The sequence below is a fragment of the Bos indicus x Bos taurus genome, chromosome 11, assembly GCF_003369695.1.
Source record: "Bos indicus x Bos taurus breed Angus x Brahman F1 hybrid chromosome 11, Bos_hybrid_MaternalHap_v2.0, whole genome shotgun sequence".
Classification (NCBI taxonomy): domain Eukaryota; kingdom Metazoa; phylum Chordata; class Mammalia; order Artiodactyla; family Bovidae; genus Bos; species Bos indicus x Bos taurus.
The window spans coordinates 24,150,233-24,178,076 of record NC_040086.1 but is presented as its reverse complement, the minus strand read 5'-3'; the positions used below and the strand labels follow the sequence as shown (position 1 = coordinate 24,178,076).

The window sequence follows — 27,844 nt, the reverse complement described above, 5'->3', positions numbered from 1 at the left end:
AATATAGATGATTTTTTTGTAACCCCAAGAGGAGCTGAACAGCTTTTATCTTGGTTGATTTAACTGTAAGCTCAGTGAAGTCATTGTGGGTTAAATATTACAAAATGCAATTTCCTATAGCAAATAAACAATGATTGGTAAATGTAATTTCCTACAATTGGCAGTTCAATGAGTTTTATAGTTAGAGTTTCAAGGTTAGAGGTTGTATAATAATTAACCATTATAGTTAATACCAAAAGCCCACAAGACACCTTTGTGTACGAACTACTGAATTTTATGGTGACAAAATATAGAAAAAGTATAAACCTGACAAAAAAGCATTCTCTCCCTCCAATCTAGCTTATGTTTGTATTCTTAGTGGCTTCAAGTTAAGTGACTGGTAAATATTTTCCAGTTCTTTCCTTATCTATGTAACAAAGTGTAATTATTAGCTCTGTACAGAGTATTCTCAAAGTCTCATGTCAACTTCTTAATCTACCAGAGTTCTATTAAAAAATTTGTGGCCTTTAGAAAACATTTTATTTTTATTTTCTCCCAGCTTGTTGAGATATAGTTAACATATAATTTTGTGTAACCTTAAGGTTTGCAACATGATGATTTGATATATTTATATTAACATATTATAAAATGATTACCACAATCAAGGTTAGTTATCCCCTCCATCACCTCAAATAATTACCTTTTATTGTGGTGAGAACATTTAAGATCTACTTTTTTAGCAATGTTCAAGTACATAATCCAGTATTGTTAATTATAGTCACCAAGTTGTACCTTAGGTCCCCAGAGCTTTAATTTTAGTCAGTGGTTATTTAAAGAACTTAGAGTCTTTAATTTTTATTTCTGTAGTGTAAATTTAAAAGACATTTTTACTTGCTTCTTGTTGAGAAACAATAACTTTGATCCCCACATAAAGGAGTTTTGGGAGTTACCCAAGGAGAAGTATTATTATTTTTCTGTGGCAGGACAGGGAATGACTTTTCTTATGGTTTCTGAAATCATGATATCCAGAGGTCCTTCCTGAAGCTGGCCCAGCAGGTCATGCAGTATGAGTACTGTGTTCTCAAAGCTTAAACCCTGTGAACAGAGAGCACTGGTGGCCATGTGCAGAGGTTGGGAACATCAGTGATGGTGTGCATCGGGGTTGCCATAAGCTTGCGTGAGCCAGAACATGAAGCAGAGGGGACTACTGAGTCCCAGGAGAGTGCCCATACAGGCTTGCATTTCTTGATACTTTACTCCTTTAATATATTCTGTAAAAAACTATATTGATTATGTGATCTACACACTTTGCTAGTATTATGGATATAAAAGTAAGTATCCTCAAGTGATTTACAGTTTAATGGGGAAAATAGATAATTATTAATAAGTGAGCAGTTATGAAAAGGTGTGCTAAGTGTCGTGATACAGAAAGTTTATGATATTGGGAGAACAAAGCAGGGGCATTCAAGCCTCATCAAATGAAGGTCAGGAAGTAGCATTATCTGAGGTCTGATGAATGAGAAGAGGGAGGAGGGAGGAGTTGAGAGATGAGGATTCCTTACAGTGAGTTCTTGTTTGAAGTCCTAAGAGCAAAAGATAATGTGGTCGTAGCTGTTGGGTGTGACATAGGGAAGGGAGGAGGAGATTAGGCTGGAGGGATAGGTCGGGCCCCATCAGAGGCCATGGTAATGTTAGACTTCATTTGAAAGATGCTGAAAAGTTACTGAAGGGTTTTAAGACAGAAAATGGTGTGGTGAGAGTCACATTTTAGAAAATCTCAGTAAGACTCAGGTCTTGAAAGACTGGATCGGAAAGGGCACAGTTAGGGGCAGAGAAACCAGTTAGGAAGCGACTGCAGATTTCCAGTTGATAGATGTTGGGGGTCTGGTCTAAGGCAGTGTCACTGGCAATGAAGATAGTTTGAAGGACTTTGAGAAGGTGAAATAGATGTGGTGAGAAATTTAATGTGGATATGAGGAAGGAGAAGAGCCGAGGGTGGCTGGTGTGTGAAAGTGCCGTATACATATTCAAGGACAAGTTCGAGGCAGGAGGATGATAGTTCAGTTTTGGACTTGCTGAATTTGGGTCCTAGTGGGACAAGTGGGATTGTTGAGTAGGAGGTGGGTTCATGGGTCTGGAGCTTGAGAGAGTGGTGTGGGCAGGTGATATAGGTGGTAACTGAAATAAGGGGAGAGAGTGATGTGGGCAGGTGAGATAAATGGTAACTACGGTAATGGGAGAGTGTATGAAGGGAAAAAGAGAAGTGAGTCTAAGGAATGAACATTTGGGTGACAGGCAGAAGAGGAAGGTCCCGTGATTAGAGTGTAGGAGGAAAGCCACGGGAGCCTGGGCTGTGGTAAAGAGTGTTCAGTAAGGGAGAGGTTAATAGTATCAAATGAAAAGGATGACTCAACTAAAATAAGGAGTGAAGAGTGCTGGTAAGAGTCAGCACAGAGGTAGACATCGGCATCTTTGGTAACAGCAGTTAAAGTGCAGTGATGGGCCAGATTCTTTTGGGATGAGGAGTGGAAAGAAGGAGAGGAAATGGAGGCAGGGAGTGTAAGCACACTCCTTCAGGAGGAGAAGGACTATATTCTGAAGAGGCCACAGGGCTAAAGGTGCATATTTTACCTCTTAATGGGAAGCAGCCAGTAGATGAGAAAGTTTGAAGATGTAGGAAAGAGATGGGATAATCAATAAAATGAAGTGAAGGTGGGTGGTATCCAGAAACCAAGGGGTGGAGCTGGTCTAAAGCAAGGCAGACCTTTGTACAGTGGGTGTGAAGGAGGCAGATATGAATACAGATGTGAGCATTTTGCAGATGTGGGAGCTAGAAGTTGTGAAATGCAAGTGAGAGTGGTAGTCTTTGGTAGTCTTCTACTTGTGGGTTAATGTTAAAGAACATATCTCCTTATTTCTTTTCATGCAGTTCATGAAATAGTCAGAGATGTGATCAATGAGCTTTCTTATGATGCTTATCTTTTGTTGCTTTTGCTGTTGAAGCAGATTCTCCTGATTAAGAAAACGAGGTGGGAGAACTCTGTAAGCAATAACCCCTCAGTTCTAAGTGAAAAAAGTTAAGGGTCTTGGCAAATCCGGGGATTACGGCAGTTAACATAAGGCCTTCCAGGCTGGCTGGCCCTCCTTTGGCTGCCAGCTTAGTTTAACACCTGCCAGGATGTCAGTCATATGGGCTAAAGTAGATTGCAACCACTGACACTCTCCTAACCTTCTACCATTTAGCTTTAGCCAGAACACCTTAAAGATCAATTAAGACAATACTTTTAAAAGCTCTTTGAAACTTGTAGATAATTAGAAATATAATGGCATTAGATGATTATGTGAGGCAACATAAAGTGGTAGAAAACAGTTATATAGAAATTACTTGTATGATTTTATTTGGGTGCCTGCCTTAACCTCACGGAAACCCTTCACATTGAGCTTCTCACTTCTAAAGTAGCCTTTTTCTACTAGTCCTGTAGAATTACTGTCAGTGTTCAAGGCAGTGGTTTTCAGTGTGACTGATCTTGTCCATTGGAAGTAATTTTGGAGTGAGCAGGACACATTTTAGTTGTTGTAATAATGGGGAAATGGTGGTCTTTGGTGGGGTGGAGAGATTCAGGAATTTTGAACATCTCACATGCATTTAATGATCCACAGAGAATTTTTCTGGATTGAATGGTAGTTGCATGTTTAGTTTTTTAAGAAAATGTTTTCCAGAGAGTCTCTATCATTTTGCTTTTTCAGTAGAAGTGTATGAATGATCCAGTTTCTCTACAGTCTTGCCAGCATTGATGTTGTTACTATTTCTTATTTTAGTCATTCTGATAGGTGTGTAAATATATCTAACTAGTGCTAATTTACATTTCCTTAGTGGCTAGTGATGTGAAAATCTTTTTGTATGCCTATTTGCCATCTTCCTTGGTGAAATATCTATTCAGATCTTTTCTTTGTTTTCTAATTGGATTATTTATTTCTTTAGGGTTACAGTTGAGAGCTTTTTGTATATTCTAGATACTAGTCCTTTGCTGGATATGTGGTTTGCAAATATTTTCTCCCAGAATGTAGCTTGTCTTTTCCTCCTCTTAAAGAGTTTTTTGTTGAGGAAACTTAAAAATTTTGATTAAGTCTAATTTATTGACTTTTTTTCCTTTTATGGATTCTGCTTTTGGAATCAAGTTAGAGCATTCTTTGCCTAACTCTGGATCCTGAAGATTTTCTCTTAAGTTTTCTTTCTAATGTTTATAGTTTCATGATTTATGTTTAAGTCTGTGATCCATTTTAAATCAATTTGTGTAAGATGTAAGACTTAGGTCAGGGTTCTTTTTTTTTTGATCTATGGATGTCCAATTTCTCCAGCACTATTTGTTGGGTTCTTTTTGCTCCTTTTCAAAAACCAGTTGGGCATATTTGTGTGGGTCTATTTGTGTATGTTTTACTCAATTCCATTGATCTGTGTTTCTATCTCCACTAGTAGCATTCAGTCTTGATTATGGTAGCTATATAATAAGCCTCAAAAATGAGTAGATGGATTCCTACCACTTTATTTTCTTTCTCAAAATGTTTTGTCTATTCCAATACTTTGTCTTTCTGTATACATCTTAAGAATAATGTTTTCTATAGACACAAAAATATCTTTCTGGGGTTTTGATAGTAATTAAAACTGTATGTCAATTTGGGGGAAATGAACAACTATGTAGAGTCTTAGAATCCACGACTATGGTGTGTCTCCCTATTTATTTAGATCTTCTTTGGTTTCAGCGTAGGTTCCAGCGTATATATGTAGGTTCCAGCATAGAAGTGTGGTACATGTTTTGGAAGATTTATACCTAAGTATTTCATTTTTGAGTGACTTTAAATGGTATTGTATTTTAAATTTTGGTAGTCACATGTCCATTGCTAGTATGTAGAAATACAGTCAATTTTTGTATGCTTCTATTGTATCCTATAGAGAAGGCAACGGCACCCCATTCCAGTACTCTTGCCTGGAAAATCCCATGGATGGAGGAGCCTGGTAGGCTGCAATCCATGGGGTCGCTAAGAGTCGGACACGACTGAGCGACTTCACTTTCACTTTTCACTTTCATGCATTGGAGAAGGAAATGGCAACCCACTCCAATGTTCTTGCCTGGAGAATCCCAGGGACCGGGGAGCCTGGTGGGCTGCCGTCTATGGGGTCGCACAGAGTTGGATACGACTGAAGTGACTTAGCAGCAGCAGCATTGTATCCTATAACCTTCCTGAACTCGAGGAGATAGTTTGCCAGTTTTATTTGGATTTTCTATATAGATGATTATGTCACTATAAAATAGGGACGGTATTTCTTTCTTTCTGATCCATATACCTTTTACTTTATTTTCTTGCCATGATACATTGGCTAGAACTTCTTTAAGTGTATTAGCTATAAGTGTATTGTAAGTGTTCTTATCAAGCTTAGGAAGACCTTCTCTATACCTATTTTTCTGAGAGTGTTTTTTTCTTTTTTTCTTTTTTATTTATTTATTTATTTTTTAGGCAAGAATATACAATGGAGAAAAGACAGTCTCCTCAGTAAGTGGCGCAGGGAAAACTGGACAGCCACATGTAAAAGAATGAAACTAGAATACTCCCAAACACCATACACAAAAATAAATGCAAAATGAATTAAAGATCTACATGTAACACAAACACTATAAAACTTTTAGAGAAAAACACGGGCAGCATGCTTTTTGACATAAATCACAGCAAAATCTTTTTTTATCCACCTGGTAGAGTAATGAAAATAAGAACAAAAATCAACAACTGGGCTCTAATTAAACTTTTTTTTTTTTTTTACTGTGCTCTTTGCTTCTTTATTTATTTATTTATTTTTTTGTGTTTTTTTTGCTTTTTAAATTTTTTTTTCCACCACAGGTATACATGTGTTCCCCATCCTGAACCCTTTTTCTTTTTTTAAAGTCATGAATGGGTGTTGACTTTTGTCCAGTATTTTTCTTTGTTCACAGATGTAATCATATATTTTTTCTTTTTTAGCCTGTTGATATGGTAGATTACATTGATTGATTTTAGAATATTGAACCAGCTTCCATCCCTGGGATAAACCCCACTTGATCATAGTCTGTAAGTTTTTCATATTACTGAATTCCACTTGCCACTATTGTGTTTGTAGATATTTATCTATAATTTTCCTTCTTTTGTTCTTTTTTGAATACTGTCTTTGTCTGGTTTTGGTTTCAGGGTGATACTAGCTTCATAAAATGAATTGGAAAGTGTTCCTTTCTCTTATGTTTTCTGGAAGAGGATGTATAAAATTGATGTTAATTCTTAATTAAGCATGTGGTAGAAGTTTCCAGTGACATCATCTAGGTATGTATTTGTTCTTTATTATTTCCTCTTCTGCTTGATTTGGGTTTATTTTTTCTAATACATGCATTTAGTACTATCAAATTCTCTCAGCTCTGCCTTTGTTCTGTCCCACAAATTTTGTAATATCATATTTTCATGTCTGCTCAAATATAGTTTTTCATTTTCCATGAAATTTCCTCTTTGACCTATAAATGATTTACCAGTATGTTGTTTAGTTTCCAAGTGTTTTGAGATTTTCCTGTTTTATTGGTTATTGATTTCTAGTTTAATTCCATTTGGGTCACAGAACACACTCTGCTGCTGCTGCTGCTAAGTCACGTCAGTCATGTCTGACTCTGTGCGACCCCATAGATGGCAGCCCACCAGGCTCCACTGTCCCTGGGATTCTCCAGGCAAGAACACTGGAGTGGGTTGCCATTTCCTTCTCCAATGCATGAAAGTGAAAAGTGAAAGTGAAGTCGCTCAGTCATGTCCGACTCAGCAACCCCATGGACTGAAGCCTACCAGGCTCCTCTATCCATGGGATTTTCCAGGCAAGAGTACTGGAGTGGGGTGCCATTGCCTTCTCCGGAACACACTCTATATGATTTTAATTCTTTTAAATTTGTTGAAGTTCATTTTATGAGCCAGAATAAGGTCTATTTTGGCATATGTTCTATGGACACTAGAGAGGGATTTGTATTCTGCTGCTATGTTCTATAAATGTTGATTATATTGTTGGTTAATGGTAATGTTGAGTTCTTATTTATCCTTGCTGATTTTTTGTCTAGATGTACTAGCAATTGTTGATTGAGGGATGTTGAAGTCTCTAGATATACTTGAGGAATTGTCTATTTCTGCAAAAACTCAATCAGTTTTTGCTTTACATATGTGGCAGCTGTGTTGTTTGGTATGTTTACATTTAGGATTGCTATGTTTTATTGGTTGATTGATCCTTTTGGCAAATAGATAGGACAAGAGTGGAAACTGTGGCTGACTTTATTTTTCTGGGCTCCAAAATCACTACAGATGGTGACTGCAGCCATGAAATTAAAACATGCTTACTCCTTGGAAGGAAAGTTCTGACCAATCTAGACAGCATATTAAAAAGCAGAGACATTACCTTGTCAACAAAGGTCCATCTAGTCAAGGCTATGGTTTTTCCAGTGGTCATGTATGGATGTGAGAGCTGGACTATAAAGAAAGCTGAGCACCAAAGAATTGATGCTTTTGAACTGTGATGTTTGAGAAGACTCTTGAGAGTCCCCTGGACTGCAAGGAGATCCAACCAGTCCATCCTAAAGGAGATCAGTCCTGGGTGTTCATTGGAAGGACTGCTGTTGAAGCTGAAACTCCAATACTTGGGCTACCTAATGCGAAGAGCTGACTCATTTGAAAAGACCCTGATGCTGGGAAAGATTGAGGGCAGGAGGAGAAGGGGATGACAGAGGATGAGATGATTGGATGGAATCACCGACTTAATGGACATGGGTTTGGGTGGACTCTGGGAGTTGGTGATGGACAGGGAGGCCTGGCGTGCTGTGGTTCATGGGGTCGCAAAGAGTCAGACAGGACTGAGCGACTGAACTGAACTGAAACATTGTATAATGTCCCTGTCTGACTTTGGTAATTTTTTGCTTTGAAATCAGCTTTATCTGATATCAAAACAGCCACTCCGTCTTTCTTTTGATTAGTATTTTGCATGTGTTGCCCTAAAGGTCCAGGAGCAAGCGATGAGAATGAAAACAAAACACGAAATCTGGTGCAGGGGGCCAGGGGACCTGTAGCTTCTACTGGACTGAGGCACAGAGTCCACTCTGAGTCCAGCTTTTATTCCTGATTGCAGACTACAAAGCTTCCTTTGATCTATCTTTCCCAAGACTCTACATTGACATAGTCCAGATCGCCTTGCTTTTACCCCAGGCCATTCCCTTCTGGGATAGTCTTGGGAACAATCAGCAAGTATGTAGGCAGTGCTCATACCTAACGCCAACCCGGTGTTCTGAGGTCCATGCTTTCATGATCCCAGTCATACTCCCTTCTGGGTCTGGCCTTGGGATCTGTAACAAGGCTATTATTCTAAGAAAAACATGAAAAGTAATCATCAACATAGTTTCTTGATATATGCTATTTTTCTAGATGCTGTTTCTATGACATTTCTCAAGGCTGTGAAAGTGCATCATTAGAAATTCCCACTACATGCATGATGTATCTTTCCCATCCTTTGACTTTCAGCCTTTTCCTTTCAATCATACTGTTTATATTTAATGTAATTTTTATTATGCTATGTTTAAATCTGTAATTTTTTCTTTTGCTTTCTGTTCTGTCTCTGTGTTTAAAATTTTTTTGTTGTTGTTATTTCTTCCTGCCTTCCTGTGGGTTATTTGAACATTTTGTAGAATTCCATTTTGATTTACCTATAGTGATCTTAAGTGTTTCTCTCTGTAGAGTTTTTTTTAGTGTTGTTTAGGTATGATGTCTCACACACACACACACAAACACTCACACATCTTATAATAGTCTGCTGGTGTCATCATTTTGCTAGTTTTGCATGAGGTATAAAAATCATGCCTTTATGCCCTTTCTCCCCCTATTTATAATGAAATGAAAGTCGCAGGTTAGTCGCTCAGTCATGTCTGACTCTTTGCAACCCCATAGACAGGAGCCTACCAGGCTCCTCTGTCCATGGAATTCTCCAGGCAAGAATAATGGAGTGGGTAGCCATTTCCTTCTCCAAGGGATCTTCCTGACCCAGGGATTGAACCCGGGTCTCCTGCATTGCAGGTGGACTCTTTGCTGTCTAAGCCACCAGGGAAGCCCCATTTAGAATAAAGATGTCTTAAGTATTTCCTCTGTATGCATTTAGAACCATATCAGACAGTATTATAATTTCTGCTTCAACCATCAAATATAACTCAGAAGACTCAAAAGTAGAAGGAAAGAGGTTGCATTTACCTATATTTTTGCTTACTATGTTCTTTCAAAGGGTGTTTCTTCACCCCTCTGGAGAAAGACAAGGTGAGAAACACGTAACTTATCAAAGACAGTGACTAAACCTGAAATAATTTTTTCCTTGGAAGCTGCCGTTTCCCTCAGGAACTCTCACTGGATCATGTAATTCATGTTTTTATATGCTGTGTGGGGATTTGGCTTTCTGTTTATGGAGTTTGGATAAATACAGCCAGGCTACGCACTTAGCTAGTGTCTCAGCAGGCGCCAGAGAGACAAGTTCATCAAATGTAAATTAACATATATAATCTAAACATACTTCCAGTAACTGATTTAATATGTGCTCTGTTGACAAAGAATTCTCTCAGGTAATAACCATTGAATGCTTGGGAACAGAAATATAAACTCCAGCTAAAAATGTAGCTCCTGTCTCTTTGGGCAAAGAGACAAAGTGGTGTTTTGCTATTTCTTTAAAAAATTCTGGATGATTAGCTAACTAGATACAAGAAACATAAAAATGGTATGATCTCTTTTAGTTGAATTCTTATTAAAGAGAAGTTTGTTTAAGAATAAAAAATGAGTATATTAGTTCATTTCAGGATAATTATATGTAGTTATCATATATGTATATGTAGTTATCATATATGCATTGAAATATATTTCAATAAGTGAACTCACTTCTTTTGAATAATTGGCTCAGGGCTATAGAGAAACCCTGGAGAAGGAAATGGAAACCCACTCTAGTATTCTTGCCTGGAAAATCCCATGGACAAAGAAGTATGGCAGGCTATAGATCATTGGGTTGCAAAGAGTTGGACACGACTTAATGACTAAACAATAGAGAAACCCAGTCTATTTATCTATTTATTTATTATCAAGATGTAATTGATATATTACATTGTATTAGTTTTAGGTGTATAACATAATTATTTGATACATGTATATATTCAAAATATATATTCCTTGTGGCAAGAACTTTTGCCATCTACAGTCTTAGTAAATTTCAGTTATACAATACAAACTTGTTCACTATCGTCACCATGATGGTATTTTATCTTCAGGACATATTTATAGAAATTGTCTTAATAACTAAAAATGTTTAAAGTATGGAATATATGAATGGATGTACAGTGTTTATACGTTGAAGAACTAATAATTAATGATTAAGACTACCAACCTAGACAGCATATTAAAAAGCATAGACATTACTTTGCCAACAAAGGTCTGTCTAGTCAAGGCTATGGTTTTTCCAGTGGTCATGTATGGATGTGAGAGTTGGACTATGAAGAAAGCTGAGCACAGAAGAATTGATGCTTTTGAACTGTGGTGTTGGAGAAGATTCTTGAGAGTCCCTTCAACTGCAAGGAGATCCAACCAGTCCATCCTAAAGGAAACCAGTCCTGAATATTCATTGGAAGGACTGCTGTTGAAGCTCAAACTCCAATACTTTGGCCACCTGATGTGAAGAGCTGACTCAATTGAAAAGACCCTGATGCTGGGAAAGATTGAGGGCAGGAGGAGAAGGGGACGACAGAGGATGAGATGATTGGATGGCATCACTGACTCAATGGACATGAGTTTGAGTAAACTCTGGGAGTTGGTGATGGACAGGGAGGCCTGGCATGCTTCAGTCCATGGGGTCACAAAGAGTCGGACATGACTGAACGACTGAACTGAACTGAACTGAAGACTACCAATGAGAAATCCTGACACATTGGCTTTAAGGAAAAGACAAGACAATTGTCACTGTTAGGCTTAATGTTGACGTGCAAGGAAGTTTCTCAAATACTATCATTTTGTTACTCAAAGTAATATTTTCATTTATCATGTTAGTGCCATTAATTTGTCAAGAAAGGCTTTTTTTAGTTAGAGCAAAATCAAAACTCAAATTAGAGTATATTGAATCAAAGCCTCTCAACAGTGGCATGACTGACATTTTGGGTTGGGTGATTCTTTATCATGGGGGCTGCCCTGTACAATGCAGAGTGTTTAATAGTGTCCTCTACCTACTGGATTCCAGTATCAACCAATCCTGCCCATCCCTCCCCTCATCCCTGGAGTGACAAATAAGACTGCAGGCATTGCTAAACACTCTTTGGGGACAAATCTGCTTCTGTTTGAGGACCACTGGTCTAAACTATTGGCAAATTCAAAATAGTGCAGTTAAAATGTAGAACATCTATTCTACAGTGGACATGAAGGGAAAGGTGTCTTTAATTCAGAGTCAGTGATGTCTAAATAGAACATACTTGACAGCTTCTGGGGATCTCCATTTTCATGCTCATCCAAGGACTGAGTTTGGGTGATCCTAGCAGACTATTTGGTTTACATACACTTGCGTTGTCCTCTTTTCCCTGGCTTGGTTTTGTAGATTACCTGTTGGGTCCACGATAACTCAGAGCAGAGTGTATCCTGTTGTATTCAACATAACAGTTCAAAGATGTCCGTGTTGGCTACATACATTGTTTGATTTAATTACTGTGGCTTTGAATAAAGAGTTTGGCCTTCTTCTTTCTGAATAAATGCTTTATTGACCTTTTCCTTGTAGCTCTTCATCACCTTAATGACACACTCACTAATTTCAAAAAGACTAATTCCCCTCAAAAGGCTAATAATTTCAATAAACTGTTTTGATCGAGGTAGGATTTGTAAGTCTTTGCCAGTTGGGCTAATTGTTCATTCAAGGCTTTTAATTGTTCCCTGACAAATTTATTTTTAAGAAGCATCTGAACTAGCCTTTATTTTGCTCATTAGGTGGTTGGCAGCTTCCCAAAGAAAGCAGGGCTTGACATCTGGTATGTGGTACTTAGTACAGTGGAGATTTTTGCCATCTCTTTGATATTACCCATTGTTCCCTTTACTTCTTTAGGCCAAGGTTTGTTCCTCTTGGGATACTCCTTGATTTTTAACCTAGGCCGGTAACACAACTTCAGGAGCCCAAGTGAGGCTTAGGGCAGTGAAAGCCATCAACTTTTGTTTTTGCTGGGTCTAGTTGAATCATTTGGATGTAGACTAAGAGAATGACCAGTGTGGGGCATGTTCAGTCAAAGGTTTGAGTGCATAGAGGGTGCTTCAGAGGAGATGTTTTGGTCTGCCTGGGACTGAGGGGCTTTCTGGAACATGATGCTTTCATTCCTAAAGTCAGGAAAGTCCCAAGAAAATTGGAATGAGTTGGTCATCCTAGGAACATTACTGTCATCCTGGTGTCTCAGGATTTAGCAGTCTGCAAACCAACATATGACCACATCATCATCAATGCCTGAAAAATGGGTAGCTCTGAGCCCCTACATCATGACTGCAAGAAGTTAGTCCCTTGAATGTCTCCCAGATTTTTCTAGGAGTCTTCAGAGAGTGATTCATATATTCTGAGAAGTGAGGGCTCCTCTCTCTCTCCTCAGCCTCTGTTTCTCTCTCTTTTTTCCCTTCCTTAACTTTTAAGCAGTGCCCTGCAGCCTGCAAACTGCCTACAGAAGTACCTCCATACTGCCACTGTTGCAAGTGTCTGAATAAATGATCAACCCCCTGACCTGGTTTTTCTGCCACTTTGCTGAGGATAGTTTTCTCCCAAGGGAGGCCCCAAATCCTTCAGGCTAGTCACAGCCCCCAGGGTGTGACAGGTCCTTTAGTTCTTGGGTTTCCTCCTCTTTTCTCCAATCGTCTCCCCACCCCAGCTCCTTTCCTTCCATTATATTTTCTTCCCACCTGTACTTGTTCTCAGATATTCCTGCATCTATGAAATGGAGAATCACAACCCCCAACCACACCCCTCCATGCAACACCAGTCCACGCAATGCAGGTGGATGGGGTGGGGACTTGGTCTCCCTCATCTCACTCACTCATTCACAAGCTTCTTTTCTGCTCAGCCAAGTTGCTGGGAGGATTTTCCAACCTGACCAAGAGTTTCCTCTCAATCTTTAACTGTCTAATTAAAACCAGTGTAGGCTATCCCTAGCCCCTGTGGTTGTATGGCTCAAGTCAGAGAACTTATATTCAGACCCAGAGTTACCAGAAAGCCATCTGGATAAGCAGCAGGTGGTCAGGGACACTGTCCATGAGCTGCATCAGTGCTGAGTGTCAATGAGCACTGGTGAGTTTCAAAGCACTGAATAAGGGCTGGTAGTAGTGACTCTCATTTCCCCACTAACCACTCCTATCCTAACTTGGATCATTTCATCCTCTGAAAAGATGGAAAACAAACTACTCATTAGAAGGATTTTGGCTACAAATAGCGAAAATTTGGATTCAACCTGGCTCAAACCAATTGAACATTTATTGTAGTATAGAACAGTGAATCCGTAAGAAGGACAAGCTTCAGAGTTGAATGACTCAGTGGCTCAGAAATATCAACAAGGAGCCAGGTCATCTGCATATCTGCAATATATAACTCATACATTGTTTCATCTTTGGACTAAGGAATAGTGAGCGATTTGAACCATAATCAGGAAAAAGTCAAAGCCGAGGTTTTCAATCGGTTATGTTTTGGGTTCTCAGGCTGTAAACATCAGTGAAGTCAGGGGAGAGGAAAGACATGTTTAAGAATAATGCTGTGTGCTTGGAATTCTCCACAGATACTTTTAATTATTGACCAGAAAATAGTCATATGGCCACACCTAGCTGCAGGGGAGACTAAAATTTCTACTACTGTGGCTATGGGCGGATGACTAGATGTCTCTGTCCCAAGGATTAAATAAGTGAGTGTTTGTAAAGCAATTAGCACAGTGGCTTGCACAGAGTAGACACTCAGTGTGAAGTATTGTTTCTACCTCTTAGTTAACATCAGGAGCAGACAGTATCAAAGGGAGGATGGGGTGAGGGTGGGAAGTGAGCCCTGTGCTACTTGTTAAAAAATTGTTTTATTGGAGTATAATGGATTTACAGTATTGTGTTAATTTCTACTATAGAGCAAAGTGACTCAGTTATATGTATACATTCTTCATATTCTTTTCCGCTATGGTTTATCTTAGGATACTGAATATAGTTCTCTGTGCTATACAGGTGGACTTCATTGTTTATCCATTGTATGTATAATAGTTTGCATGTGCTAATTCCAAACTCCCACTCCGTCTGTCCCTTACTCCTCCCTAGCACTCCTGTGCTATTTTTAAAGTGAGAGAAGCTTCTTCTACACTCCTTGTGATGGAGGTATGGAAAGGAAGTAAGTTTGGCCAGAGATGGGAGGTTTACAGTTGCTCTTTTAGGTTTCTGTCTTGAAAATTGGTGTTTTAGAGATACATAGTCAAAACGGAAATGTGCTACCCCGGGCACAGGGTATAAATAAGACTGAAATGTGTTCTGATGTCTTAAAGAACTTTTATGTATATTTACATAGTGACCTGGGAATGTTTTTCTACTAAAAATTCTGAGAGAGAATTAGATACTATGTATGAAGGGCTTTAAACTCTTAGGAGGAATGGAGCTATGCAAATCTAAAGGCTGGGCATTATTAATAACAACAGTAGTTTTAATGTATGCCATGCACTTTGCCCTTCAAAAGACTGGAATTTAACGCGCACAAGGCAAGGTGGTGGAAACATGAGTTCCCAGTGGGGTAACCCACCCTTTCCCAGTGATTAGTGCACCTCCTTTATCTGGGGCAAAATGGAGGATTAGCGGCCACTTAGTTATCTCACTGATCACTGGCCCAGAAACACTCCCCTTTTCTCTGTTTCCTTTTATCCTCTTTGCTTCTCCTCTACCAGCGGGAAAGAATACATGTCCCTTTAAGCCCCAATTTCCTTTTTTCCTCCTTTCAAATCCTTTGAGGAGTTCTGGCTCTTGCTAAAGGCCTAACTTCGACTAGCAAAGCCAGTATTTTCTCAGAGCTCCTGTTTTTCTTCTTTGAAAATGGAGCAATAGAGCCCGTCCCTGGTGTATGCTCGGAACTAGGACTCTGATCGTGCGAGGGGTGGAGGGGAGAACATTGAATCTGGAGGTAGAATAAGTGTTTCCTGCTTATTGGTACAGCAATTTTGGGTAAGCCATGCTATGAAAGTGCTTTGGCATCCACAAGGGGCTATACAAATTTTATCATCTCACAGGGCAGAGTGGCTTCCAGCTGGCCAGGCAAATGGAGATACAAGAACACACTGTAATTGATCCTACTTACAAATGCCAGAGCTTGTTTCTTTCTGCAAGTGGTTTTCCCTTCTTCAGGAGTAAGGGTGTTTCACAATCATCCCTGTATTTAACACTTCTATCAGATATTTTTTTGTGCACCTATGAAGTGTAGGGTACAACATGGAGCACTGGGTACAACAATCCCTGGCCTAGAGGAGCGTGGTCATGTGGGGGAGACAGCTAACAAACAAGTGAACAGTTGGATTTGTAATTCCAGATTGTGATGTGCTATGAAGGGAACCGACAGGGCTGTGGTTGAGGACCCTGGATGTGGGATGAAGGGAGCTCTGCTGGCTCTTTCTAGGACATGGTTCTCTGAGCTGGAAGGAACCCTGGGCATCATTGGTCTTTCCTCTCATCCTTGGTTGGACCTCTGTATAAGGATCCCAGAATTGGGAGAGCTAATCTTGTTTTAGAAGAGCTGCCCTCAACAGCAGGCTTCCCAGGCTCAACACTAGGCTCAAGATGGTATAGATTCTGCCTGCAATGCAGGAGACCCCAGTGTGAGCCCTGGGTCAGGAAGATGCCCTGGAGAAGGAAATGGCAACCCACTCCAGTATTCTTGCCTGGAGAATCCCATGGACAGAGGACCCTGGCGGGCTACAGTCCATAGGGTTGCAAAGAGTTGGACACAACTGGAGCGACTTAGCACACACGCACAGCCATTGCCCCATTGCCTCCTGTCTGGGGCTGAGAACATGCTGCTTCCTGGTCCCCTCCCTGGGATCTGCCACCTCAGTGTTTCCCACCACCTGTGTCTCCCCCACAACAGAGGAGAGAGACTCCTATATCACCAGAGAAGATTCCTGTCTCATATTGCCTAAGCTCCACCCTCTGTAGCCACTGAGCCAGCTTCTGGGATGCCAGCTCCCAGGCCTGCAGGCTGAGTCAATCAATGCCAGAAACAGTCGTTTTGGAGCTGCCTAGTTTTTTTTTTATCAGGAGGCTGATGAAGTCTGCTTCCTGCTCATGCTCGCCTCCCTGGGACAACTTGGCACCATCTGAGGTGGCCCACTCAGCACCCTCTTTCTGGACTAGCCGCCCTCCAGGAAGCCAGCTGGAAGCTTGTTGGCATTTATTACCCTTTTCAGCTTTAAAAACTGCCCACTGAAATGGACTGAGTAATAACCATGAAATACATCCAGGCAGTGACATCTGAATAGAAATGAAAATAAAACGTTAAGTGGCAGGTGTTTACATGATCTTGCTACTCTGGGGCTCTAGTTGATCCAGGTTTTGTTGGCAAAGAGGAGGACCCCTTAAGAGGCCCTGTGGTGTTCTGAGCTGGGTGGACACCCTGGGCTGGATGTCACAATATTTGGACTCTGTTCTTAACCAGGTGGGGACTTTAGGTAAATTACTTCACCTCTCTCGTCTCAGTTCCCTTAATTGTGAAATGAGGAGTATGGGCTGGATGACTTACCTAGCCCTGCCTACATCAAATAAAGTAATTTCATATAGCATTTTCAGATACAGTTATTGAAAACAATACTTTTCAGTCTCTGTCCTTTTTTTTTTTTTTCCTTCCTTTCCTTCTTTCTTTAAATAAAGAGTGGCCAGGAAAGGGAAATCAGAGGTTAGTTCTCTGCTAGTGAGATACTATGTGACTCCATAGTTTTTATAGATTGGTGACTTAAATTCTTTGTCTGAAACTGACGTATGATTTCTGCACAACTGAAAGCCTTGCCTTGATTCTCCCAGACTGGCCTCTGGCCTTTCCTGCACTGGCGTATGCTCAGTTGTATCCCACTCTTTGTGACCCCATGGTCTGTAGCCCTCCAGGCTCCTCTGTCCATGGAATTTTCCAGGCAAGAATGCTTGAGTGGGTTGCGATTTCCTCCTCCATTGGTGGGTTCAGGAAAGTGATCCAATTATTTCCCCAGTCACCATCAGACAAGAAGGGAAGCCAGGCATCAGTGGGCAGGCCAGACTGGTGGCCAGGAATTGGAATTGTTGGCATCTGTGTAGCTGGCACACGTGCCTAGCACCACCTTCTTCAAATGCTCTTCCAGCTCTGTCCTGCTCTGTGTCTCTCCCTGCCATCCTGGAAGGAGGGAGGGCGAGGAAGGTCGGGGTCCTTATTTGTGCTCCCCAGGGCCTTGGCAGCTGGTCTAGTCCAGGACTGTGCCTTCCCACACTCTGGCCCTCCCTGTGCCCTGGAAACACTGTTCTACTTCTGATCCCTTCGGTTCCAGGGATTAATTCATGCGATGGTTTCCTGCTGGGTGCATTTCTTCTCTTAATCCTGCCCAGGTTTCTACAAATACTCCCATGTCAGGTAAATTCTTTCTTGTCAAGTCCCTAACTGTTATGACATCCAAAGAGAACATAAAAAGTGACCAGGAATTAAGATAGTATTCATCTGCGCTTCTTGACTATGGTTGAACTTTAGGCTCTCCAGGGAAGTTTAAAAAAGCACTGAGCTTGGGTTCTATCCCTAGAGATTCAGATTTAATGGTTCAGCATAGAAACTAGGATTGATACGTTTAAAATATGTACAGCCTGAGTATGAATCAACCAATACCATTGGTTGGTATTAATTGTTGGGGTTGGGGAAATCGATATCTTTTCCCTGAGAATCAGAATTATTTCCTTGGTTACAGATGTTCACTCTTTTTCTTTTCAAGTTTTTATGATATACAATTTCATACCTCCACAAAAGTAGGGGAGGAGAGCAGTCAATATGCATGTACCCATCACCCAGATTCATCAATTATCAAGTCATGGCCCATATGATGTATCATTTTGTGTATTGTACGTGTGTGTTTAAAGATGGCTGCTTGTTTTTTGCACATTTTTGAGTCTTTGTCTTTTTATTGTTGATTTGTAGAAATTATTTACATGTGCTAAATACAAGATTTTTTTGTAGTTATTTGATCACATATGCATGCTGAAAATAGTTTTTCCTAGTCAATGACTTGTCTTCTTTTTCTTACTAGTGTCTATTTGTCCCAGCAACATTTTTAAAAAGAAGATCCTCTTCAGCTTCTAAATTGGCTTGGTAAAATTCGTTTGTTGAAATTGATTTGCTTTATGTGTGTGCTTATTTCTGTATTCCTTATTCTGCTCCATTGTACCAATTTGTCTCTCCCTGCTCAATACCATACTGTATTGATTACTATGGCAAGCATAGCAAGGAGATCAAATTAGTCAATCCTAAAGGAAATCAACCCTGAATGTTCATTGGAAGGACTATGCTGAACAACAGCAGCTTTATTGTTGTTGTTTAGTTACTAAGTTGTGTCCGACTCTTTTGCTTCCCCATTTACTGCAGTGCACCAGACTCCTCTGTCCATGGGCTTTCCCAGGCAAGAACACTGGAATGGGTTGCCATTCCCTCCTCCAGGGGATCTTCCTGACCCAAGGTTCAAACCCGAGTCTCCTGCATTGCAGGAGGTTTCTTTATCACTGAGCCACCAGGGAAGCCCTTAGCAGCATTTCTGGCCTCTATTTACTAGATGTTGGTAGCAACTGTCACCCCTTGTGATAATCAGAGATGCTCCAGACATTGCCAAATGGCTTCTGGGGTCAAAATTGCTACCAGTTGAGAACCACTGTCCTAAGGTGTTAGGGATAAGCTGTCACGTGACTGCATTTTAAAGCTCTTTGAAACACTTCTTTTCTGTGTGGTTATGTCTTCAACCTGGTACATACTCAGATTCATTTGGTTAATTTTGCTTTGGAATCTTAACTTTGCTTTAATTTTTAATGTGTTTTATAATTGTATAAAATATTTATATGGTTTTGAAGTCAAATGTATAAAACAAAATATATTGCAGAAATCTAGCTGCTAATTCTATATCTTCCACCTAGGTTTTTACCTACTGTGATTAAGTAACCATGAAGAAAACGTTTGTTTTGTTCCCCAGCTGTAGGTTGGTTTGCTTCTTCCTCAGTCTTCCTCTCCTTCCCTCCCTTCCTTCCTTCTCCTTGTATTCCTTTTCTTCACTTCTCCTCCTTCTTTGATGATTTTTTCCCTTTCAGTTTTATTATTCAGCTTTATTGAGATATAATTGACTTACAGCACTTTATCAGTTTAAAGTGTACAGCATAATGATTTGATTTACATACATTATGAAGTGATCACAATACATTTAGTGAATGTACCTCATCTCATATAATTACAAGAGAAAAAAAATTACTTTTCTTTATGAGGTGCACTCTTAGAATTTACTTAACCATTTTCATATATAATGTGAAGCAATGTTAATTATATTTATCATGCTGTATGTTACATCTCTAGTACTTATTTATCTTATAACTGGAAGTTTGTACCTTTTGACCACCTTCATTCTATTCTCCCTCCCCCTACTCCCTACCTCTAGAACCACAAATCTGTTCTCTTTTTCTGTGAGTTTGTTTGTTTTAAAGTATAATGTACCTGCTGCTGCTGCTGCTAAGTCGCTTCAGTCGTGTCCGACTCTGTGCGACCCCATAGACTGCAGCCCACCAGGCTCCCCCGTCCCTGGGATTCTCCAGGCAAGAACACTGGAGTGGGTTGCCATTTCCTTCTCCAATGCATGAAAGTGAAAAGTGAAAGTGAAGTCGCTCAGTCATGTCTGTCTCTTAGCGACCCCAGGGACTGCAGCCCACCAGGCTCCTCAGTCCATGGGATTTTCCAGGCAAGAGTACTGGAGTGGGGTGCCATCGCCTTCTCAATAACTTACCTACAACACTATATTAGTTCTTGGTGCACAATATAGTGTTTTGATATTTCTATACATCTTAAAATGATCACCATTCTTTTTTCTAATATAAAAAGGCCACTCTTTTTAAAAATTTAATTAGAGGATAATTACTTTACAATATTGTGATGGCTTCTGTCATACATCAACATGAATTGGCCACAGGTATACACATGTACCCTGCCCCCGTCCTGAGCCCCCCTTCCCTACCCACCCTATCCATCTAGGTTGTCACAGAACCCTGGGCTTTGGGTTCCCTGCATCATACATCAAACTCCCACAGGCTATCTATTTTCCATATGGTAATGCACATGTTTCAGTGCTATTCTCTCGAATCATCCCACCCTCTCACTTCCCCCACTGTGTCCAAAAGTCTGTTCTTTATTTTGTTGTCTCCTTGCTGCCCTGCAAATTGCCCTGCAAATCATTGCTGTATTTCTAGATTCCATATATATGCATTAATATATTTGTCTTTCTAACTTACTTCACTCTGTATAATAGGAAAAGAGCCATTCTTAACAGGACAAGGAAGAGGATGGGTGTGTCATCCAGGGCACATCCAATACAGCATATGCCAACCTAGAGTGTGTGTGTGTGTGTGTGTGTGTGTGTGTTGTGTGTTTGAATGACTTGACGCACACTGTACAGACTCTCTAGTTACCTTCCTCATTTTGTCAGCAGTTGTCTATGTCACTCAGGGTTCCAGTAGGAAACAGATGCCTTGCAAACGGGGTAATCGAGAAGACCTTAGTAGAAGCACTCCTTGTAGTGGTGTGGGCAGAGTTAAGGGAAACCAATAAGGGATGGGGCATGATGCCAGGGCTAGGAGCCTAGGAGCCATTCTTTGTGTGGCCTGAGGAGCAAGGGAGGCAGTGGTCGTGGGCGCCCAGAGAGGGTGACTTTATGGAGAGGGTTGCCTTTGTTAGCTGTGCGCACCCAGCTCAGCTGACTTGGTAGGGAGGGATTTTAAAGGTAGGTAGGTAGCTAGATGATTTTAAAATCTGATTTTCCTTTCTTCTTTCCTTCTAATACCCAAATGGTATTTCTTAATGTCTGGATCTAATTGCAGCCAAAGGGCAAGGGAATGCACTGATACAGTGTATACTCAACCCCCTGCTGCAAAGAGGCGGATGGAGAAAGGTAGAGAGTAGATTTGAAGAGTAAATGGGAAATAATCAGCACACTACTTGTTTCAACTGCTTGTATGGAGGAAGGAAATCAGCATCTATGGAGCAGTAACCATCCGCTAGGCTCAGTGCCAGACACTTTACTTATCCCATTCCTGTAATATTGATATACCGTTCCTTGTTCCTATGCCTCAGGGGGAGAAGTGGGATTCAAAATCTGTGCCATCTCATGTCACAGCTGTTCCGTGCATTCCACCATGATGACCCTAGTAACACATGCTTGGGGAGCCAAACAGGGAAGGAAAACTTCTGCTGCCTTCTGTGAACATTCTGTCTTACAGCAGAGAATGAAAAAATAGGGAAGAAGTGGCTTACTCGAGGACGATGTCTTCTGTGCATTGAGGGACAGCATAGGGCTGATAAAAACTTGCTTGCAAAAAAGGGGAACTGGAGAAAAGGGCAATTGAGTGCTTATCGATGGTTAGCAGGTTCATCACAGTCTGTCTTTGGGAAGTGAATCATTTCCTGGGCCTTTTTTCGTGGGTTCTTACCTGGTATTCATGGAGCCTTGAGGATCTGTGGATGGAAACGTATTCCAATATAATTGGTTCCTTTGTGATATAATGTAGTTTATTTGTGCACTTACAGACTTTACTGACTGATGTAGACATCTCACCATACAAAAGATTAATGACCCCCAATGTGACAACGAATTCAACATTGGTTAGTAATAGAGGACTTCAGTTCTAATGAGAGTATGATTAGAAGCCTTGCATCCCTCGTATAGGGTGTGCTCAGTCGTGTCCGACTCTTTGTAACTTTATGGACTATAGTCCACTAGGCTCCTCTGTCCATGGGATTCTCCAGGCAAGAATACTGGAGTGGGTTGCCATTCCCTTCTCCAGGGAATCTTCCTGGCCATGGGATTGAACCTGTGTCTCCTGCATCTGGCCACAAGCTAGAGACAGATTTCCTCCTTTGTAAAATGATGTGGTCAGGTTCCATGGGTACCTAAGGTTCATTCTGGCTATGACACTGTTAATCTATGAAGCTGAAAATGAAAAATGTGACCATGAGGATAAATGAGAACACAGTGTTGGTTGGTTTGAGGGAATAATAAAGAGATTTTACCACAGATAAAATTTTGCATTTGTTAAATTAACTTAATTGCTTATCATTGTTAAATGCAAAAGGAACTATTGTTTTCCTGAAGACTGAACACAATATCTGACTAATTCATGTGGATAGGAAAGGTACTTTGTCATTTTTAGTATGACCACTGGGTGACGCAATTGCTCCACATTGTTAGTAAAAACTATTCTGCAGTTTCAGTTGAAGTAGGTTTTCAGGGAGGCTGCTGAACATGCAGCTTCTTAAGGAGAAATATACAATGGTCATAACCAGGAAGGACTTCAAGAATTATCTAATTCAATCCCTTTTATTTTATTTTAATTGCACTATTTTATTTAATTTATGTGGCATATAAATATATTTTAACTGTAAGAGATTTAAGTTTTATATTGATATATGCCCCTCTTCCCCTGCTCCTTCCTGGAGGTATGCTCATACCCTGCCCCAGAGAAAACTCATCGTTAACCCTTTGGGGTATTTCTTTAAGGTCCTTCTTTTGTAGTATACACATAGGTATATGTGCAGTCTTTTCTTAATGAACATTCATGCAACATCCTGATTTTGTAAATGAAGAAAGACACAGGGTAGGTTTGGAGCCAATATTGTTTTGTGGGGAGAGCCTATGCTTTAAAGTCACATAGATTTCTTAGGTTTTATATTTTGATCTTGCAACCCTTAATAGTTAACCAACCTTGGCCAAGCTATTTAGCACTCACTTAGGCCCTCATCTTGCAAGCTGTTCAGGTGGACTAAAAATGATGAATACATACAAATGCTCCTAGCTCAGCTGGCCTGGATGTGAGTATTAGTTTCCTTCCCTATTACTCTTTGCCATGTTCACACAACTCAATAGTGAAGAGCACAGTTTTCCCCATCCTTTGAAGGATGTGAATACATGGGTACGTGTATAATCATCAGTTCAGTTGCTCAGTCGTGTCCGACTCTTTGTGACCTCGTGGGCTGCAGCATGCATGTACAGCTTAATGACCTGATGACCTAGCCACAGGAGTCCTGCTGTGGTCAAAGCCTTCCCTGGTCACTCTTCTATCCAGGGTTGGGGAAAAACTGTATTTGAGGGCTGGAGGGAAACACCAAGGGTGCAGAATGGCACAGGAGTTCAGAAAGGCTCAGTTGACTGGGGTTCAAGTTCAGATTCAGCTCAGGTCTGTAATGTGCAAAACTCCTAATGTTCTCTGTGCCCAAGTTTCTTTATCTTTAAAACCAGAAAGATGAATTTGGACTCTGTTAGAGCTGATACTAGTAAGAAGGTAAATAACCCACATAGCCCATGATGCTTTCCTTTTTGCCTTGTTTTCCAGAAAGCTCAGAGCCAGATCGAATGTGAATTGAAGCCATTTTCCTTGCCCCCAGGTTTCCGGGTAAGTACTTTCCGTTGCATGGTTTTATGTTGATTATTATTTTAATGTGTGAATTGTGGATCAGTAAAGGCAATGATGAGGAGATGAGCTGGGCTTCCTGCTAATGCAGGGATGTGGGGGCTTTAGGCTTTGTCCCTTGGGATACCATGGGCAGGCAGGGATTCTTACCTCCTTTTAAAGTATTTCACTCTTGGTTTTGCATAAAAATTCCTGATAGTTCATTTGGCCATTTTAGAAAATCTTTTCAGATAAGTTTGAAAATAGTCATTTAAAAATAAGATCTCAAGGACTTTCCTGGTGGTCCAGTGACCAAGACTCTGTGCTCCCAATGCAGGGGTCCTGGGTTCGATCTCTGATTAGGGAACTAGGTCCCACATGCCACAGCTAAAGATCCTGCAGGCCTCAGTGATCAAAGATCTCACCTGCTGCAACTAAGATCCAGCATAGCCAAATAAATAAACACCAAATAAATAAATAAGACCGCAGATCTTATTTGAAACTCACAACAGTCTCTGAGACTTGATCACAAAGCATCAGGCACACAGGGACATTAGTTGAACCTTGTTTTGTAAAAACAACACAACCTTAAAAACATTAAAAAACAAAGCCTAGAATAACAATGTATCTGTTTCAGTTAAGAAAGTCCTGAAAAATGAAGTGGGCTTTAGAGGAAAGAGTCGGACTCGACTGAAGCAACTTAGCAGCAGCAGCAGATCAGGCAGCACAGGTCTTGAGGGCAACTTTGCAGGGTTTTGGGTTTGTTTCACTCCCAGGTCGACTGAGCCCCATCAGATGGGTCCACCCGCTCCCTGTCTCTGTCTGGTTCTGAGCTGCTCGCTAAGTGACAGCTCTTTCCCCTGGGAATATGAGTCTCACTTACGGCCACCACATGGTTCTCCTCAAGAGGACAGAGGGGCTGTGGAACCCACTTTGGAGATCAGAATTGGTGTTGCTGAGGCCCCTTGTTCTGCCTCTGTCCCTAAACTGGGAAAGGTCTCTCTCCTTGGTTCATTTCCTGCCTAAATTGACCAAAGAATCTAGCAAGGTTCCTGGGGCGGGGTCCTGGAGCTCCCCAAAGGGACCACCTCAGGGATTCCCTGGGTCCCTGATTGTAGGATTCCTGGATGGTGCTTCTGAGATACAGAAGGATCTGTTCTGCAATTGAGGAGAAAGGAGGAAGAAATAGGCTTCAGAGCAAATCTTTCAACCACTCTGCAAAGCAACTCCATCACTGTGAATTCTGGAAGGAGCTTGCTGTGGGTGAACAGGAGGGGCTGCTGCCAGTTTGCAGGTTTCCTCTAGTTCCAGGAGGTGACAGGGGTGGGGGAAGCAGCTGCCGGCTTTGGGTTTTCAACAATTCTCCTGTTCGGATGTAAAGGTTGAGTGTTCAGTGAAGAGGAGATAGGTGTTTTGATGACACAAGAAGAACTATAGGAGAATTCCTTTATAGCCCAGTAGGAGGGATGGGAAATAAGTTTGCTGGCCTCCCTTGACGAGCTTCTGTTTCTTTTCCTGAGTTAGAGACAGGCACAGGCTACAGTCAAGGCTGTGAGCTATGCTACTACTAATTTTAATTAAATAGAATTTCCTCTTATTTCTGTATTAATTGCTATTGATGGTATTTTTCAGCATCTTCCTTGCCAGTGGTCCCTCATTGGAGAGTCTTGTCTAAGTAGAACTGTACCTAAGCCATTTAGGCCCAAGCTGCCCAGCATTAACAGAAGAAAGCCTGCTTGCTACAGCAGTGCTTCAATGGTTGCTATCTTGCCTCCTCAGGAAACTGGGCAGCTTTTTCAAAATGCAAAGTCAGCTAAGTTGGTGCAGTGCTGAGATCCGATTAAGAAAGCTTTGCTTTTCCATTCTGTCTTTCAATGAAATGATTTTCAAAATCTTAACAGTTTCGATGCCAAAGGAGAAGGAACAAAGCCGAAGTTGACGGGGAACCAAATAATTTCCCAAAAACAGGGGCTACTTTTACAATGAAAGGGAAGATCAGTTTTGAATTGCTGCACTGGGGACAAAGTGGTGGGCTTCAGGGCTTCAGGGCTTCGAGTGTGAAGTGTGCAGAGGACCCTGGCCCTTGGAAGGAGCCAGATGTTCTGCAAGGTCCGCTCAGCTCGGCTAAACTTGTCAGTCCCGCACCAGGGCTTCTTCCCTATGACTCCAGACCTCTGACCTGCTTTTCTTAGAGTGCTTACTTTAAAAAACCTTCAATCGTAAATTCTTTCTCTGCCCCTTTGAGAGGTAAATCTTCTCCCAGCCTCTCGCCAGGGTTCTAACCCAGGAATGTCTTTCTCAAGGACCTGGGAGTCACCCCTTTGAAATGAATCATCAGGAAACTTGGCCATGATTGTCTCCCAGTCTGTGTGGGCAGATAGGAATCATAACGTCCATAGGCACCAATTAGCAAACACAGATGGATGGCCTGATTACATTGACCAACCTCCCTGCTAACTTCCTCTAGTACTTTCCCACCAGCTCATCCCAGCACGTAGCAACTCTCCTGCTTGCCTTTATGTTCAGCCTCTCTCCCCTCTTGCAGCAAGAGTCTTGAATAAAATCTCCCTTGCCTGTTTAACTCTGTCTAGTGCAATTTTCTTTGGCACTGTTCAATCTAAACCCTCTTTCTGAGACTCTGGAGTCAGGGCCACTCTCTGTGGAGGAACCTCTTCTCAGATGGAACAGCCCTGGGAGATGCCCCGCCCCCTACTTTCATTTCCGGTTGGAGGAACCTCCTTCCGGTCCGTCTGGTTGCCATCTGTAATCCTAAAGGTGCTCCCATCAGTATTTCCTTAGCAGAGAGGACACGGGGAAAGGAAAAGAAAGCCAGCATTTGGCTGCTCCTTGGGTCTGTTCTCCTTTTCTACAGTCGTCTCTCTGTTTTGTAATTTTCTTAAACAAACAAACAAACAAAAAATCTTCTTTTGGGGAATTCGCTGGCATCCCAGTGGTTAGGACTCACTGCCAGGGTATGGGGTTTAATTTCTGGTGGAGAACTAAAATCCCACAAACCATGAGGTGTGGCCAAAAAATTTGTAATTCTTGGATGGGGAATAAATTAGAAATGTGCTCATTGGTCTGAGAGAGAACATTCCTTGAGTGGCTGTGTTGGGATTTGAGGAATGAATATTTTGCTGGCTTTACTTAGAGAAATGTGTGGGCCACGTGGGGTCCAAGTCCCACTGAGCGAGGTGCTATAGCGCCTGGACTCAGGAGTCTGCCTACCTGGGCTGATTCTCCCCTCCACTACTTGATATGTGACCATGGGTGAGTTGCCCACATAGCGCCCCATGCCGCAGTTTCCTCACCTATAAAATCTGGGCCCATCCTAGGGTTGTCATGAGAGTTAAATGCGTACTTGTGAAATGCTTGGTACAGTGTACAGCATAAAGTAAACTTCCAATAAATGCTTAGGCATAATCATTGCAATAGGCACATTATTTTTTTCCCCTGAAAGGAAGCACATGCCGTTGTTACCAAATAATCTTTGGGGAGAAACAGAGTAGGGAAGGAGATACTGCTTTCTTGTACTGTTTCAACTTTTTAACTCTTTACTTCTTTTATTTAAAGATTTTGATTAACTATACATTTTTATGTTTTTGGTAAATTAAGTGAAATAGCCCATTGATAGTATGGGAAGAAATACTGGTCTACAAACAGGGCTTCAATAGATCTATGCCATTTCAGAGTAAAATTTATCAATTTTAAGTTAAAAAAAATGAAAAGTAAACATGTGAAACAAATGCTAGTTATTGCAAGTCCCTTCTCTTAAGTCCATTTGATTTGATTGACTTAAATTTACATAGTAATCCACCAGCATGACCGCTGGGAAAATGCTTAATGTGTTTCAGAGGTGAACTGCCATGCCTGGTGGCCCCCTGATGTATTTTTGGGTGGAGGAAAACAATGTATTGTTTCAAACCTGATAACAGAATTTCTGCCAGAGTGGGATTGGCCTTTAGGAAAATTTACTGTTATCTTCCTTAGATATGAGGGCATGCTTCCCTCTGCTTTCCTGTACTCACTGGCTGAATCAGAAACCAAGAGAGATGGAAACTCCTTTTTTTTTTTCAGAAGCTGGAACCATGTTAGACTCCCACAGGCAGCTGAGAAAGGAGGAGATGAGGTGCTCAGGATAGAGAAAAGCGAGGAA

The 27,844-nt window shown here is 41.1% G+C and overlaps 1 long non-coding RNA gene across 1 annotated transcript in view; it reads left to right on the top strand.

Annotated features, from left to right (window-relative positions):
• LOC113901130 overlaps positions 1 to 27,844 on the top strand; it is a 779,591-nt gene that overhangs the window by 141,828 nt on the left and 609,919 nt on the right. The window contains exon 3 of the long non-coding RNA XR_003513318.1: positions 23,632 to 23,691. This is a non-coding gene — a long non-coding RNA (uncharacterized LOC113901130). The remainder of the gene's footprint in view (positions 1 to 23,631; positions 23,692 to 27,844) is intronic.